This window comes from Thunnus albacares, chromosome 16 (assembly GCF_914725855.1).
Source record: "Thunnus albacares chromosome 16, fThuAlb1.1, whole genome shotgun sequence".
Taxonomy (NCBI): domain Eukaryota; kingdom Metazoa; phylum Chordata; class Actinopteri; order Scombriformes; family Scombridae; genus Thunnus; species Thunnus albacares.
The window spans coordinates 21193092-21209611 of record NC_058121.1 but is presented as its reverse complement, the minus strand read 5'-3'; the positions used below and the strand labels follow the sequence as shown (position 1 = coordinate 21209611).

General features: G+C 39.6%; 1 long non-coding RNA gene across 2 annotated transcripts; it reads right to left on the bottom strand.

Annotated features, from left to right (window-relative positions):
* Window positions 1-757: 757 nt before the first annotated feature.
* Window positions 758-5942, bottom strand: LOC122999340. 2 transcript variants are annotated; one of them, XR_006407693.1, is made up of 3 exons: window positions 4118-5942; window positions 2067-2465; window positions 758-1589 (listed from the first exon to the last, which is right to left on the bottom strand). It is a non-coding gene; the product is annotated as an uncharacterized LOC122999340 (long non-coding RNA). The 2 variants fall into 2 exon arrangements; XR_006407694.1 differs by lacking the exon at window positions 4118-5942 and adding an exon at window positions 2692-4110.
* Window positions 5943-16520: the final 10578 nt, after the last annotated feature.

The window sequence follows — 16520 nt, the reverse complement described above, 5'->3', positions numbered from 1 at the left end:
AAGTGTTTATTAATTTTGGAAAGACATAATAGGCACAGTCATTCAACAACTATAGTATTAATAGCAGCATTTCAAGGGTCATATCATGTAGTGCAAGTACTGTGCATGTGAGTACATAGTTTTGTTGTACATGTAGTGGACAGGTATTTATTGGTATAAAAGTTAACAGCTATAATATTATGCAGCTATAACAGCTATATGTTTGAATAACCATTAGTGACTCTGTTACTAATTAAGACAGGTATAGTCAAAGTTCTTGTTCCTTCAGAGTCCACGTCTACTTGATTATCTTTCAGCATACTTTCATATGATGCTATTTCTACCATTGCACTTGCCCATTTGTTTATGTATAAGCTTTAACAGATTTCCAGTGTCTTCAAATAATCCCAGAAGCTGTGAAAATGACTGAGAATACACATTTTGTCACATTTAGCATTTGGGATCTCTCCTCAAACAGACACAAGCTGGGAGTCAGAGCAATTATTAAACCAGACCGTTCACTTAGAACTCCTACAACTTTAACTCACAATGTTCTGTGCACTCTCATATAATGTTGACGATAGAGGTCAGACAACTCTATGGTCAGTAGTTTTGATAGGAACAAAAATAGGTGTTTCTAATGAAGTCACTGAGTGTAATAAAAGTATAAACATCCTCTTAAATCAAAATTATGAGTTCCTACTGACCAAAGGGTAAGAATAAATGATAACAAAATGTGACACCAGTATATATTCAAGTATATACAAGTATATATATTACATATTGCACTCAATTTAATAATACATTGCACACCAAAATATTAAAAAAGAAAAAGAAAAAGAAAAAACACTACCTTGTGCAAAACTATTATATGCATTTATATGTTGTACCCAGAATCACAGTTCATCCCCAAACTCGACTTCATACACTAGTTGCTCAATGCGGCACCGTAGCAGTCGTCCCTTTGATGGGGGACCTCAGTGTTGCCGCCAGGCTCAATCCAAAGTGCTCCTCCTTGTCTGGACAGCTACAAAGTGTGCTCATCACCTGGGCCTCAAATTCAGAGAGCTGTGTGTGTCATCTCTTGGGGCAAGAGGGTCGGCTCCTCCCATGCAGGGGGTTGCTGAGGCTTTGCAGTGCTCTGGTGTAGCAGGGCAGAGGCTCTGCAGGGGCCATGAAGGACCAGGTGTGACAGGGCTTGAGCTCTGCAGGGGCCGTGAAGGACCAGGGTCCTGGGTGTGCAAGGCCACTCAAAGGGCATCATGGGTCCTGGTGTGAGCCTGCAGAAATTCTCCTGAGGCATCAACATGCGCATCACAAGGCTGATGGCTGTGCTGGTGCCTTTGTGGCAGTAGGGCATGTTAGCATCACTCAGTATGGGGCTCGGCTCAGATGCTGAGAGACTGTTCGTATCTAAAAAAACAGTGTCATGCCCCATATTAGAAGATGTTGGTCTACCCTGGACATAGGGCTCAAGGAAGTGAAGCAGTGGCATGAACTTTCATGTCCTGTTGGGCTATGGTGCGAACTGCTTCGTCTCTCCTTCTCAGCAATGTGATCCTTCCTGTATCTGTCTCGGAGATTTCTTCACTTCCTCTTAGCGTCCTCCTCTACATGTGCAATAAACACAAACAAGACAAATTAGCGTAAATTTACATCCCTGATCACAAAGTCAGAGTTTAAAAATCAATTTACTTTTTCCTCATAGGTGGACAAACTACAGAATTTCTAAAGCTAATATATAATAGGGACACGTGGTATGTAAGTATGATGTCTTTTTAAGTGTTGAGTGAGCACACACTGTATGTAAATCTAAAATGGAGCACATGGGGAAGTCCCTGTTGTTGTTGTGGTCAGCATTTGCTAGCCATGCTGCCAGGATGCCAGCATGCATACTTTCAATAAACAAACAAAATGTGAGGCCTATCATTACCGTGGGTTTTACAGTGGTGCACAAGGCCACACTGAGTGAATACAAGTGAAATATAATGTTACACAGAGAAGTCTCCACTGTGATCCCCATGCTGCTAGCATTATTCATGCCAGAATCCCAACTTGAAGAATAATACAATGCCAAGCGGCTTTACGGTGATTAACGTCTTTGTACTTCGTCGTGGCAGGGTTGTACAGCTCTGGAAAGGTCATCATGGAGGTGATCAGTCTCTCTTCCATCTTCACAGTTGCTTGGTAAACAGCAGAATGCTACGATGCTAAATGGCAAACAAAGTTCTTCTTCCTGTGGGCACCTTCTGGTCTGATCATTGGCTTACATGATTGGCCAGAGCAGCATGACGTCAGGTTGCATTCCTGGATCAACTTCTTGCCGCAGGGCCACTGCGTTTTTATTGTGGCAAACCTTGTGGTTCCCACTCCTGCAGTCTAAATGCACAACCCCCATTCAAATGAATGGAGGACCAGTGTTTTTCCCGCAAAGCCTGATTTGGTGTGAATGCAGCAGAGGTCCCCCGAAGGGCAGCTTCCAAGAGCTGACCAATTAGAACAGAGTAGACAGACAGACAGATGAAAACAAACTAAAAGTCATTAAAATAGAAACATTATAAACACAAAGGGAATAAAACACAAACTTAAAAATAATAAACATGAAATTAAAAACAAATAAAATCAAGTGAAATAAGCAGGCAGCTCAGGTAAAATCAGGAAATGCTCTCTGATAAAATTGTTTTAAGAAGAGACTTGAAAGAAGACACTGACTCAGACACCCATACTTCCTTGGGCAGGTCATTGCAGAGTCTCAGGGCCCTGATGGCAAAGGCTCTCTCCACTTTAGTTTTCAGCTTGGACTCTTGAAGAGACAGAAGATCTCTGCCTGAGGATCTCAAACTACACAAAAGCTCTTAAGGGATTAAAAGCTCTAAAATTTGATCTGGAGCCAGGTCTTGAAGAGCTTTAAAGGTAATCAATATTATCTTAAAATCAATCCTAAAAACAAGCAGGGAGCCAATGTAAACAAGCTATAACAGTGTGATGTGACTGTGCCTCTTAGCTCTGGTTAGAAGCCTGGCAGCTGAAGTCTGTGGTCATTTCAAAGTTTTTTGATTAAGACAAGAGAAAAGGTTGTTGAAATAATCAAGATGTGAGGAGATAACAGCATGTACAACCATTTAATCTTATTTTTGCAATATTTCTGAGGTGATAAAAACATGATTGGACAAGCTTTGTGATGCGTTGCTCAAAACATAAACTGCTATCAAACAGCACACAAAGATTACTTGCAGGCTTGATATGTTGATGCAGGTAACCAGTAGATGGCAGTGTTTGTTTTGTGATATGCTTGGACTCAATAACAATGATTTCTGTTTTATTAGAATTGAGCTGAAGAAAATTTATCGACACCCAGTTTTTTATATCAATCAGGCAATCCTGTAGAGAACTCAGCATACTGAAGTCAGTGGACTTAACAGGAAGGTATAACTGTGTGTCATCTGCATAACAATGAAATACTATGCCTACCCAAAGGGAGCATATATAGTGAGAACAAAATTGGTCCTAGAATTGACCCTTAAGGCACACCATACTTGATATGGGAAAATGACAACATGAAGTTGTTAACAGAGACACAAAACTTCCTATTAGACAAATATGATGAGAACCAGCATTCATTAAAAGGTCGTTAGTGACTTTTAGAAGGGAAATACTGATGGAAACCTGGTTGAAATGTTTGAAGGGTACAATTATTTTCCACAGCAGCAAGAAGCTGCTCTGAAACTTTTTTTTTGCTAGAATTTTAGAAATAAAAGGCAGGTCTAGAGTATGGCCAAGATTATGAGTTTGGTCAGACACATGTTATTTAAAGTTAAAATATTCAGTGATATTTTAAAAAAATCACTGGCGAGGACATTAGAAAACTTGTCAATGTGAATTTTAAAATCTGACAATTCTGTCATAGTTTAAAACACGGCTGGATAAAAATTCAGGAGGCTCCATCAAAAAGGAGCCAGCTGGTTTAGGGGAGTGATACATTTGTCACATCCTGCCAGGACTTTCTGTTTTTGGACTCTGTGTGTTTTTGTTCTCTTGGGTTTTCTGTGTTGCACTTATGTTGCCTGGATTTGGTTTTCTCTGTGATTTCCTTGTGTGTTCCTTAACTCCTTCTGTGTTCATGTGCTTCTCCTCTCACCTGTTCTGCATCACCCTTGTTAGCCCAGCCCTGCTCCTAGCATCCTCCCCAGTTTATCAGCTCCCAGTCAGCCCTTGTGTTGTGTCACCTATTCCTTGTCTGATTACTTTAGTTTTATTTTGAAATGTTTTCTCCTTGTGTCTTGTTACCTTTACTTCCTGTGTTTTCCCGCCTTTGTTGATTGCCATATGTGTTTCACCTGTGTCTTGCTTCACTCACCTGTGTTCAGTTGTAATCAGACCCTGTGTATTTAAGTCCTGTTCAGTTTTTGTCAAGTCGTTTTTGTTGTGGTTATGGTTAGTGTTCCCTGTTCCTGTGTCTCAATATTTCATGTTTATCATTAAATATTATGCATCTGATCCTGCCTGCCTGCCGTCTCCTGCATTTGGGTCCTCCTGCTCCACTCACTACATGACAAAACAGCAAAAATGACCGGGTATGGGCTACCAAGTTTAAACATGAGCACTTCAAAGGAAGAAAAATCATTACAAGCTATTAAGTTACATTTGAAATGCTTGCTATGAACAGTAACAAGGCCACCACCATGACAGCAATCCCTAGGTTGGCTAAAACTGTCATATTCTGGAGGGCACAGTTCAGCAAGCTGGCTATGATCACAAGATTGTAGCCAGGATTCTGTTAAAAATATAAAATATAAATCAGCAGAAGAGATAAAATCATTTAAAATAAATGTCTTATTAGAGAGGGATCTTACATTCAGAAGATCCGTCTTTAACAGTCTGTGCTGAGTTAAAACTGCAGCTAGGGCTTTTAAATTTTTATTAAATTATTAATACTAGTGCAGTGCCTGTTCAAAACCTGTCTGTACAGACCAGGCCGATTGCTTGGCCTCCAGAGGCTACTTCAGTGCATAGAAAAATTAATACAGTTGATGTGATTGAGTAGCCTATGTAGGTTATACTAAAATCATGAAAGAAACTAACATTATATTATACACAGATGTTATGAATAATAAGTGCTTTAATAGTAAATAAATGTTTTTTTCTCATTTCAAGTAAAAATAAGGGCTACATTCATAAATAAAATGTGCATCCTAATATAAAGTGGATCAATCATATTGGGCTCTTAGATCGTTTTTATTTTCTGTGCCTTTAGTTCAGATTTGAGTGGGTATGTTGGCTCCAAAAATCTGTCTATAGTGGCACTTCACAATCACCAAGGTCTTGGATGGTATTAGACAAACTGGTTTTGAACTGCCAATGGAAAGTATTTCCTTCCTTTTACATTCATAACTACAGTCATTGTGTATTGGACTCTGAGCGCTTCCACAAAGTGGGTGACCTTCGCTCAACCATGTACCTCAATGCCTCTTGTGTAGTCACAACAATTCATTCGCTGCTGTTGATCTGCTAAACGTGCTGGTTACGCTACGTTTGCTCCAAATATTTGTGCTTTTGTCTGTAGTGGCGCTTCATAATTGCCACAGTCTAGGAACATATGAGACAAATAGGTTTTGAACTGCTCGTGGAAGTATTTGCTCCATTTTACGTGCATCCAGAGAAGGGACACACATGTCGTTGATTTTAAACATGCAAGTGGGCTAGACAGAGTAAAGTGAAATTTGTATGCTGACAACATACGTGAGCCCAGTCAATTCAGGTGAGGACCATCTCTTCTGAAGAATGCAGAGCACTCCTGGAATAGAATAAAACTGTCAACAAAACCAAAGTTTTGACCTCCACATTGAAGCCACTAATGTAGACTGCTAAAACGCCCACCCCGCGACCCAGCATTGAGATGGGGCCAGAAATGTAGATGTTCTTACCACTGACTTTTAAATGTCAAAAAAGTCCAGTAAAATCCTTTCGGAGTTTTCTGTAAACAGGCTAGGGATGACACAAACTAATTTGGAGACTTTAGCAAACGGGCAACGGAGGGATAAGGTCAGCTTTGACTTCACATCCCTTATGATAGAATCACCGACTATCAGCATCGATTGAGGCGGTACTGTAGTCCATGGTGTGTTGGCACCTGGAGAGCAGTGTGTTGCAGCCCTGCTGGACCTGGCATCCCTGATAATGGAATCAACCCGGCTATCATGTGCCAGTGGATGGGAGTTCCTACCCAATGCAAAGGACACAGAACCGGGGGGATGCTACCATTGGCTGGTTCAGAGCTGGCAGAGTGTCCGAACACTGCCTCCTTCAGCTGGATCGGAATCCCCAGATCCCGATCGGGTCTTTATGCTAAGCTAAGCTAACCAGCTCCTGGCTGTAGCTTCATATTTAACGGACAGACACGAGAGTGGTATCAATCTTCTCATCTAACTCTCAGCAAGAAAGCAAATACACATTAAATGTCAAGCTATTTCTTTCATTTTAAAAGGCAAATGCTAATTGAAGATTTATGACAGGACCCCCTCATGAGAGTCAGGTGGGCTGCATGCCCCTCCACCAACACAATCTCCACACCCTTACACTCTGCCTCACTACAGAAAGGGCACTATTTGGCCATAATGGAGGTAACACCTTGGAAAACTGTGCTGCACTGTACTGCAAGACTGGAAATGGAGGAAAACAGCTAGCCTGGCTCTGTCCAAAGGTAAAATAAAATGGCTATCTGCACCTCTAAAGGTCGCTAATTAGCATTAATTAATGGGGGAGTAATAACTCCCTGTCTCTCTCTCCCCTATCCCCCTCCCTCTTTTTCTCTCTACCCAAACGGTCAAGGCAGATGGCCGCCCACCTAGAGCCCAGCTCTACTCGAGGTTTCTTCCCATTAAAGGGGAGTTTTTCCTTGCCACTGTCGCCAAGTGCTTGCTCATGGGGGAATGTTAGGTCTCTGCAAATTAAAGAGTATGGACTAGACTTGCTCTATGCAAAAAGTGCCCTGAGATAACTTCTGTTGTCATTTGGCGCTATATAAATAAAATTGACTTGATTTGACTGAGTCAAAAGCTACCTTTTTTTTAAAAATGTTTGGATAAATGCATCTTAAAATCATGGCAAGATTTTGTGTTGTGAAAATGTGAAACTGAATTAATTAGTGCTGGATTGAATGTGTAACAGAAACACATTGGCTGAGCTGCAGCCTAAGTTGTTTTTTTTAGTTGTTCATTTGCCAGATATGAGCAGCAGTCTTTTGTATTTGTTTGTCTATTGACTCTTAGTTGTTTTCTTTGGGATTTGAAGGATATTGACATTCTCTGTTTGTTCATTTGGGCAGAAAGCAACCACAGATCTACGCATTCTCCTTCATTTTTTGCCATCACGTTGTGTATATGTATTTGTGTGTGTGTGCATTGTATGAAAGGGAGAGAAAGGAAAAAAAAGACACAAACTATGCACACACTGCACACTATGTGGTGTGGTATTTGCTCTCTCTTCTTTTAATACCAGCCTATAAAAAGTTAACTGAGAGCCCTCCCTTCTGCTTTCATCAGCATATCACTTTGAGCTCCTATTATGCAAATGAAATCACAGCTCTATAAACCATATGTAAATGGAAAACACAAGCATGTCCAGACAAAATTACAATCATAAATTTGATCAACAGTGCTCTAATAATCAGAACAGTAAGTGAAGCTTTCCTGTTCTGTACTGTTTGCTAAGATCTTTTCCATTCATCAGTGTGATGTGCCAGCCGAGACGTGTCAAATTGCCAGGATTTGAGGCTTGATTGTCAGGAAATTTTCTCGCAGCTTCAATAATTGTGTGCTTCATTCCAAACATCTTTTTAGACAGCTCAAAGTACTCTTAAAACACAGTCATGGCAAATAAAATTGCAGACAGCTCGTGTCCTTCAAGTCAACCATGCATGATTGAATTGTTTGGCTATTCCACTTCATCTTTATGCATCTATGCAAAATCGCTGCAAATGTAACTATGATGTATTGATCAGCTGGATGCAAAATCTACCTCAAATCACGTATAAAATATTTATACTTGAAAGTAGTGAGAGTTAAAAAGCCAACACATCAAGTGGAGAATGGACTGAGATGGAGAGGCAGATTTAAAGGCCATGTGGACTTGAATGGATCCCAGCTTCTCATGCCCAACAACATTAATAATAAATATAGCCACAAGCAGCCATTAGTGGGGTCCAAGCCTGTAAAGCGAATGGTTTGACAGTGGGATTATAAAACTGATTCATCATTTTGGATAAGTGCTACGTCTCTGAGATAGGAACTCCAGCAACTGTATCTAACAAATTTCCATTTGAAAAATTGCCAAGTTTGGTAAAGCTACTAAGTGCAACTGAATGTGGTCTTTCTCACTTTAATGCCTTGTCAAAAATTATTAACTTAAACTAAGTATCAATGAATTACATCACTGAATTATGCATCCCTTCTTGTTTGCATGTCTTTGCCGTATTTTCAGTGTGGTAACCATACAGTGTATTCAAATTCTGCTTTACTATTCTTACATCTTTACCGCTGGTTGGGCAAACTGACAAAAAAGTCTCATCAGAGTTAGCATGGTAACATGCTAATATGAAGGATTTTAGCATGTTGGCTACATATCACATACTAAACATCTGTCTCAAGAATTCTTGGGGGGTTTTTTAGCATACCATCATTAAATTTGTTGGCCACTAGGAGTGTTGATGTATTATCGCCTTATAAAGTTGTATGGCGAACATGTTAGCAAACATGCTGCACATCCAGCAAACCCTTCTTTTGAAGTCATATATCTGACCAGCTGGTGTCAAATATTCATTCTTCTTTTAGCTCTCTTTTGTCTCTAAAAAAAACAGACATGAGGGAAATATCTGGCTCTTTAGCTGCAAGCTATGCTAAGTAGCTAGTTGCTAACTTTGCTGAGTTTTTAATAGTGAAAATAGCTGCTGCAGCTGAAAACAACGCTGATGAGAGCAGTGAGACTGAGCCAAAACAAGAACTGAAAGACACTTCAACACACTATAAAACAGAGAGGAACTGCAGAGTCAAGTGATAACTATGTATGGATTCACTGCTATGAGCAACCCCTTTCACATTACACAGTCATTTTATTAATTATTGATTAAAAAAAAAAACTATTGTATAAGCAGCTTTAAATATTTTGGTGTAAGTTATAAAACAAATTAAAAGTTTTACAAAAGAATGGCAGTTCAGGCTAAAATTGGTGTTAAAAAGGTTTTAGATGATTAAAGACTTTTCCAGTGTAACATCTTCAAACACTCTCTGAGAGTCTCAGGCCACATTTAAAAAGGCTCCACCATATTATGGATCTAAAAATGGTAAGCAGTGTTTTGCTGTATTTTCCATTGTGACAAAGACATGCAAAATAATGAGACGTCAGACCATTAACACAATTGTGTGAAAAGCCTTGATGATAAAGCACTGTTTTTTCTGCATTATATGTAATATATACAATCCAGAGAGGCAGAAAGTCATCTCTGAAAAAGAGAATAGCCAGAAAATTATCAACTGGTGTGCAGGCTCTCTTGTTTGGCTCCTGCTGTGTTAATGGGCTCTGGTCCATATCCAGAGTTTGACCTGCCCAGCATGACACTGCTTACTTTAGCTTTCACACAGATTGTGACCCTGTCACCTTTACAGCAGCTTCACAAGTGACTGACCACTGTGTTTGTGTGTGGTCAAAACAAACGATGAGAGCTTTGTCTTTCTGTCTGTTCTCTATAATGACATGTAGGGCTGCCTGACAGCAGAAGGCTGAAAGGTGCCCAATTTATGTTTTAAAATAACAGTGTATTTGATACATCCTATAGTCAGTACTGTAAAAGAATTTATTAAAAATGTCCTCTTGTGCTACAGCCACTACGATTGTTAAGGTGGATTTTCTGCACAGTTTAATGGGTCTTTGGGGAGTAAAATCCCATAAATTGGGCTAAATGACATGAAAGCCATCCCTCAATTTAGGGACCTACATTTCTCAATTAAGGGGGGAATTCAGGGATGATTTTCTGCTGTTTGATAAAATGTTTTACTACCTAAAACTATTAATTAACCACATGTTTGATGATGGACCCCTGAATTGACACTGTCATTAAAAAACAAAGGTTGTTTTAACATACAAATTATTTTGTTCCTTAAATAACTCCTTAAATTGATGATTATTTCAAATGAATGTAAATTAAGAATTATAAAAATAATGATAATGATAATGATAATGATAATGATAATAATAATGATAATAATGATGATGATGATGATTGCATATGCCATGTATTTTAGAACAATCTGGAGAATGTAACCTCAATCAGATATTCAGTAATGTCTTTGTCCCTTTAGCGGTTTAAGAGCTCATTCACTCAAGAAAAGCCATTGGTGGGGTTGAACAGTGGGAAATGATGTTGCCCTTGGGCCACTAGCTGCCTACTGCTGTTAGAATATATAATAAGATTATGCATATAATGTGTTCATAAAGCACTGCAACAATTTATGGATGCATCAAAATCCATTTTGTTTCATAAAATGACAATCCCCACTCTCTACTCTGCTTTCTAAATCGACTTCTTGGCTCCGAACACCAGTGGGCAGGTCTGAACCTTTGAACCTGACACGTTAATAGTCTGGTGTCTGTAACAGGAGTCTGACCTGGTTGTGCAGAGACAGCAGGAGCACTGTCCCTTTACTTCTCTAACACACCGTCACCTTCAAGTAGGTGTTCACACACTTGGCACGGCGGCGAGCAGTCCACGCCCATTTGCTTTCAAGAATCACACATGCACGTAGCACCTTTTTCCAACCTGCTAATTGAAAAAAAAAAAGAAAAAATGCACACAAATTCCAAATGCAGATGGGTTAAACATACACAGATGAGAATTTAAACACAAGGGGGGGACACACAACTGCCCATCCCCTAACAGACACATACATATACATGCTCTCTTACACACACACACACACACACATATCTCAAGGTCTGTCTACCCTGAAGGCTGATCAAAACCACCATATAAAAGCTGTCTTGATTCCCAGAACATGGGCGCTCTCTCTCTCTCTCTCTCTCTCTCTCTCTCTCTCTCTCCCTTGAGGCTCCTGAACCATCCTGCCCTGCCATCCTCCACATCTGAGGCAACCCAGAGATGAAACAATAATTACTCACATATTGGGGTTACATGTCACATATCAAACAATATGGATTTGGCTAGTGGGGTGTGATCAGATATTGGCATCGTAATAAAGCCATCTCTCTGCATTACATCGAGTTGCACGGCTCAGAAACGACCCCCAAATCCAATCCCATTATTAGTGGAGTATTGAGGTTTTAAGATTTAATCACATTTACGCAAACTATTGTCCCTTTACATTTCATGCCTTGTATATTTTCTGTATAATTATAAAAACCCAGTATGGACTCCTGGCTCTTTTTTTCCTTTAAACCATGGGGATTGTTAAAATTTCACCTCATCTTTTGCAGATATGTCCACTATTTGAAGGAAGTGCATTTCATCATACACTCAGTAATGGAACTAAAAGCACAGCAACCCCGTCAAGGTTATTTGGCTGTCATCTCCATGCAATTTCAGTTACATCAAAGTCTGTGTGGAGAGGACAATTTAGTCCTCTTTTGGAGGACGTGAACATGGCACAAAATCCACTCCATCCTCAATTCACATCAGAGATAAAGACAGTGAATGTAAATATCATGGAATTCTGAGCTGAACATGAAAATCTAATTGGAAATTAGAAATCTATTACTTTTTTTTATCAACCGTTTACTCAGGAGGCAATGAATGTCGAGCCCGTTTTGTGTATATTCTCAAGATAAGAGCTGTACTAATAAAAATGTAATTACATTTAAACTACTAGACATATCTCACTATTAGCATACAAGGCTTTGTAGCCTAATGTGTTCACACTATAGAATTAAACTATTTTTTTCTATATGAAAAATCTAATTTGATATTTCACAGCTGTCATACTGTGAGATAAATGAATGGTGGTGAATGTGAGGCAGTTGATTATAGTTAAAAGATCTCAGAACATCATGAATTACTTCCTTCACTGAATATAACTAGCATCAGTCAGTTGATGTTATATTCGAATTCAAGCTGTAAGGTCTTTTTCACAAGTGGATCCCTAGTTGAGTTATTATTATATGCATCATTATAACATACACAACATGCCCGTACAACGCAGGCATGCCTAATTGATTTGTTTGTTTTGCGAATGCCATGCAAAAATGTTATTAGCAGCAGTTTGACCAGCACAGAGACACACAGACAAGTGGAGCTGCATAGTCAAGTGAGCTCTGATGTTGAGAGTTGATTGAACAGTATAGTAAATAAAAATGGAAGTTTTTAGGTGATTTAAAGATAGGTTCATGTTTGGCCATTGCTGCAGCTCTGTCATGTCACAAACTCTGAGTTTTGCAGCCAAAATCTTTTTTTTAAAAGAGCTGACAGTTGGTTAAGACAGAGTAGCATTAAATACATAAATTATACATTGAATGCATTAAAAAGCATTAAAACTCTATCTTATGTCAATTCTAAATGATGATTTTAGTCTCAGCTTCATATTAACCAAATAAAATATGAAAAATCCCTTTAAAATCTGGAAAAAATCCACCGGATACAAGATGTGCATGTATGTATATGAAATAGCAAAAAAGAGAAAGCAAGTACACACACACACGCACGTACACGACACACACACATTCACATTGGGGCTTTTGTCCCCAATTGCACAAGCCGTCCCCAGTCTACTGGTCTTAAATCTGGTGTGTGTCTCTGAAAGTGACTTAAGTCATACCCACACACACACATACACACACACACACACACACACACAAATACACACAATGGACATCCAACAAAATATTTCTCTTCCAGTGTTAAAATCAAACCTACTCCTTTGTCTTGCAAATAAGCACATGTGCAAATGCATTATGCATCACCATACTGCTTCACCAGGTGTACAAGACTAAATGTCCGTTTAGACAGGATTATCTTTACCGAGAGATGTAATTCTTTCAGACTGCACACACCCCTGCCAGCAAAAACCTCAATTTCTTGTACCTCTTGTCTAATGTCCAGTAAAAATAACCTCGGGTGAACGTAGCCCGATCCGAACTGACAGCCTTGAAATTGTTGGCAAAGTTCTGCATGGATTTCTTCTCACTCTGAATGGTTGTGAACCATCTGTTCAGATTGCACATGAAAGCAGCATTCATCCCCAACTGAGATCAGACCAGATCCAAACTTTAGCCGACATATGATCTCGCTTCGAGGATGTTAACACCAGCTGCAGAGATGGCGTCTCATGCATCAGATATTTTCGATGTGATGACAACACGAAAATGATGATAGGCACATCTTTTTTGGGGGGTTTGATTTTGGTGAGTTACTAGAGTTATTTTATCCTGTGCAGTTTGGCATTAACACTACAGCTGTCCTGTGTTAACAGTAACTTCAGGTAGACTGAACTTTTTCATAAATCATTGATTTATGAACAGATTTGTTCATAAATCCTTCATGGCCACATTTACACAAGAACATGAAGATTGAAAAATGTTTCTGTAGTTTCAAATCTAAACTTGACACCTAAAGTTGACCATGTGAGGGTAAATACACTGCTTATAACTTGTTTTCTCAAATCACTACATATTGTTTGGCACAAAGGAAGCAATATTTTAAAGAAACTAGCATAACTTTGTTGTAGACTCTATATCAATTAATAGCTGATAAATGTACAATGGCATTTTAAAGAGCTAAAATGCACAAGATTCCCAAATGATCTGGACAGAGAAGTATCAGGGTAGAGATATTTGCAAATGATCGACTGGTGTGATGATGTTTGTTCCTGGTGGGCGGTGAATTTTCCCGAATGCCGTGATGTCGCTGACTCCATCTGGATCAGTGCCAGAGTCCAGACACATTCCCACCAAGTTCACAGTGTGATCATGTGTTTGAAAAACTGAAACAATGGTTGTTCCTTTGCCTCATCCAATGCCCTTGATTTCACTTTTCAGATATACTGCAATTACTTTCTTTTTCTTTCTTTCTCTGTCATTCACCTGCTGTATGATCTCCCTCCATATGGCAGCAATAAAGCCTCTTTTGCTCATGAAGAGATTTCTTTTTTTCCATTTTTTTTCAATAGCACTGAGTATTTCTGCTTATTTTTTTCTTTCATCTATTTGTGTACTGTGTCTTATTTACCGGTAATGACTTTTTCAAGGTAATTCCATGATATTACTTTGTGCATGATTCTGAATGTGCTTTTGGTTTATATTGTTTTGAGTATTAACAGTTTTAGGATGTATTTATAAAGAATACTCAATGTTCTTAAGAGTAATCCTATTCAAATCTCTTAAAGCAATAGTTTGACATTTGGGGAAATGCACTTTATTACTGAGAGTCAGATGAGAACTATGCGAAAACATGCAACTCATATCTGTCTGTAAGATAGTAAGCTGGAGCCAGGAGATGATTATTTTAGCTCATCATAAAGATTAGAATTGGAGAAACAGCTAGTTTGGCTTTTTCCAAAGGTTAAAAAAGTTTGCCAACCAGTACATCCAAAGGTCACAAACTCATTATATCTTGTTTGTTTAATCCGTGTCAAAACCGAAGTGTGAAATGATTTATTTCTTGGCCATCACTGCACACAACCAAGAAATAGACATGTTAAAACCTTACTTAAGTTCTTGTACAGATGAAACAAATTAAATATAATGAGTTAATTAGTGAGATTTAAAGGTCCATGTAGGCAGATTTTGTTACCTCTGAACAAAGCCAGGCTATCTTTCCCCTCATTTCCAGTTTTTATGCTAAGCTAAGCTAACCAGCTTCTGGCTGTAGCTTCATAATTACTGTACAGATATCAAGTTTCTCTTCTAACACTAACAAAGTGAAAACGTTTATATCCCACAATGTCAACCTATTGCTTTAAGATAAAGACACACGGAATTACAGATACACACATGCATATTGTGCCCACTCATCTGAGAAAATGAAATTGTGTCAAAATAGTCTGTTTCCTGTTTTGGCCACAGACAGCTGTATTTGGCAGTGAGTACACTGTATAGACAGGGTATAAAAATAGCAGCACTTTCAGCTGATCTTAATGGTCAGACCTGTAGCCAAAACTGAAAACAGATATCTAAATGCTGTATGTTCCTCTCTCTGTTGTTTACCTCAGCTCCTAACAGCAGCGACCGCACTTCAGAGACTGTGATTAAACAGTGAAGTGTTAATGTTCGACTGCTCTGTTTGGTGTAAGGATGGAGAAATCTTGAGAAGGCAGCAACAAGCGGTGAACAAACCACTGTCGGAAAGACCGAATCTGAATAAGTGCTCTCTAGTGAATGCAATTCCAAACCCGAAAATTTAAATATTTCCACTTTCAAGTTCAAATTCTGTCATTTTCTCTTGTTTTTTCCTCCAAAATAGGCTGTTCTGATGAAGCCTCATCACAAATTCTTGATATAACAATGACATCCCCTCACTCCCCACACCGCCCTCCCAAAAGACTAAATCAAAACCTTGGGATAGATTGATTGGTTTCTCCACGTGAGCCCCCACCATTCCTCCACCCCCTCAATTTGCTTTGTTCTACTGAAGTGCACCTTCATGCTTGCCTTGTAAATTGCAGATTTTACTTAACACAACGCTTAATTGCAGGCACATGCTTGAGTGGTCACGGTGCCCATCAGAGACAAAATGAGTCACAACAGTGCAGCATAGATTATTCTGGAATCAGCAACCATGGTGCCAGGCTCCCACTTTAAGTCCCCTGGTTGCAAACCAGAGCCGAGTCCATCTCGTGGGCACTAGCACCAGATGGCAGAGCCAGTAACAGAGCTGGGGGAAAAAATCGTGGAGAGGAATGAGGAATAGAGAAAGAGGAAATGAGAGAAACGTCAGAGATTGGAAAAGAGTAGATGGAAAGCGCTTGGGTTCGGTCTGATCATTAGATTTCTAAACTCAGACGGCTGTGGATGGATTTGCATAGCCTAGGGTTGGCAGTGGCCCACTTTCCCCTCGCTGTCTTTCTGAAAGACTGCCAGTGCATTCCATTATTTGTGTCAAGGCGGGTTCTGTGATGAAGAAAATAACAGTGCTGGCACGTAGTCAGAGTTTACGGTCCTTCCTCCCCTCCCCTCCCCTCCCCTCCTGGTGTTCGCTGTGACTGGCTGATTCCTGAATGCAACCCAGATATCTGCTGAGGAGGGAGGGCCAACACCAAACAGAGAGGCAGAAAACGAGAAATACTGTGGGTAAAAGAGTGTAAGCGAGATAAAGAGAGAAAATGTGTTAAAGAACGATCGCCGCAGGATACACACCTTTTTGCAGACAGAGCTTGAGGCCTGGCTCGCTCTGAAGTCCGAGGAACCCAGCCAGAAACCAGCTCCCACAGTTCAAATGGCTTTGACACATTAACTTCCTATCTAGCTCCTGTGTTAGCAGAATAGCAAGGACACACAGACCTGGGGGATGTGGCTAAAGATGAAAGATGGACTGCAGAAATATG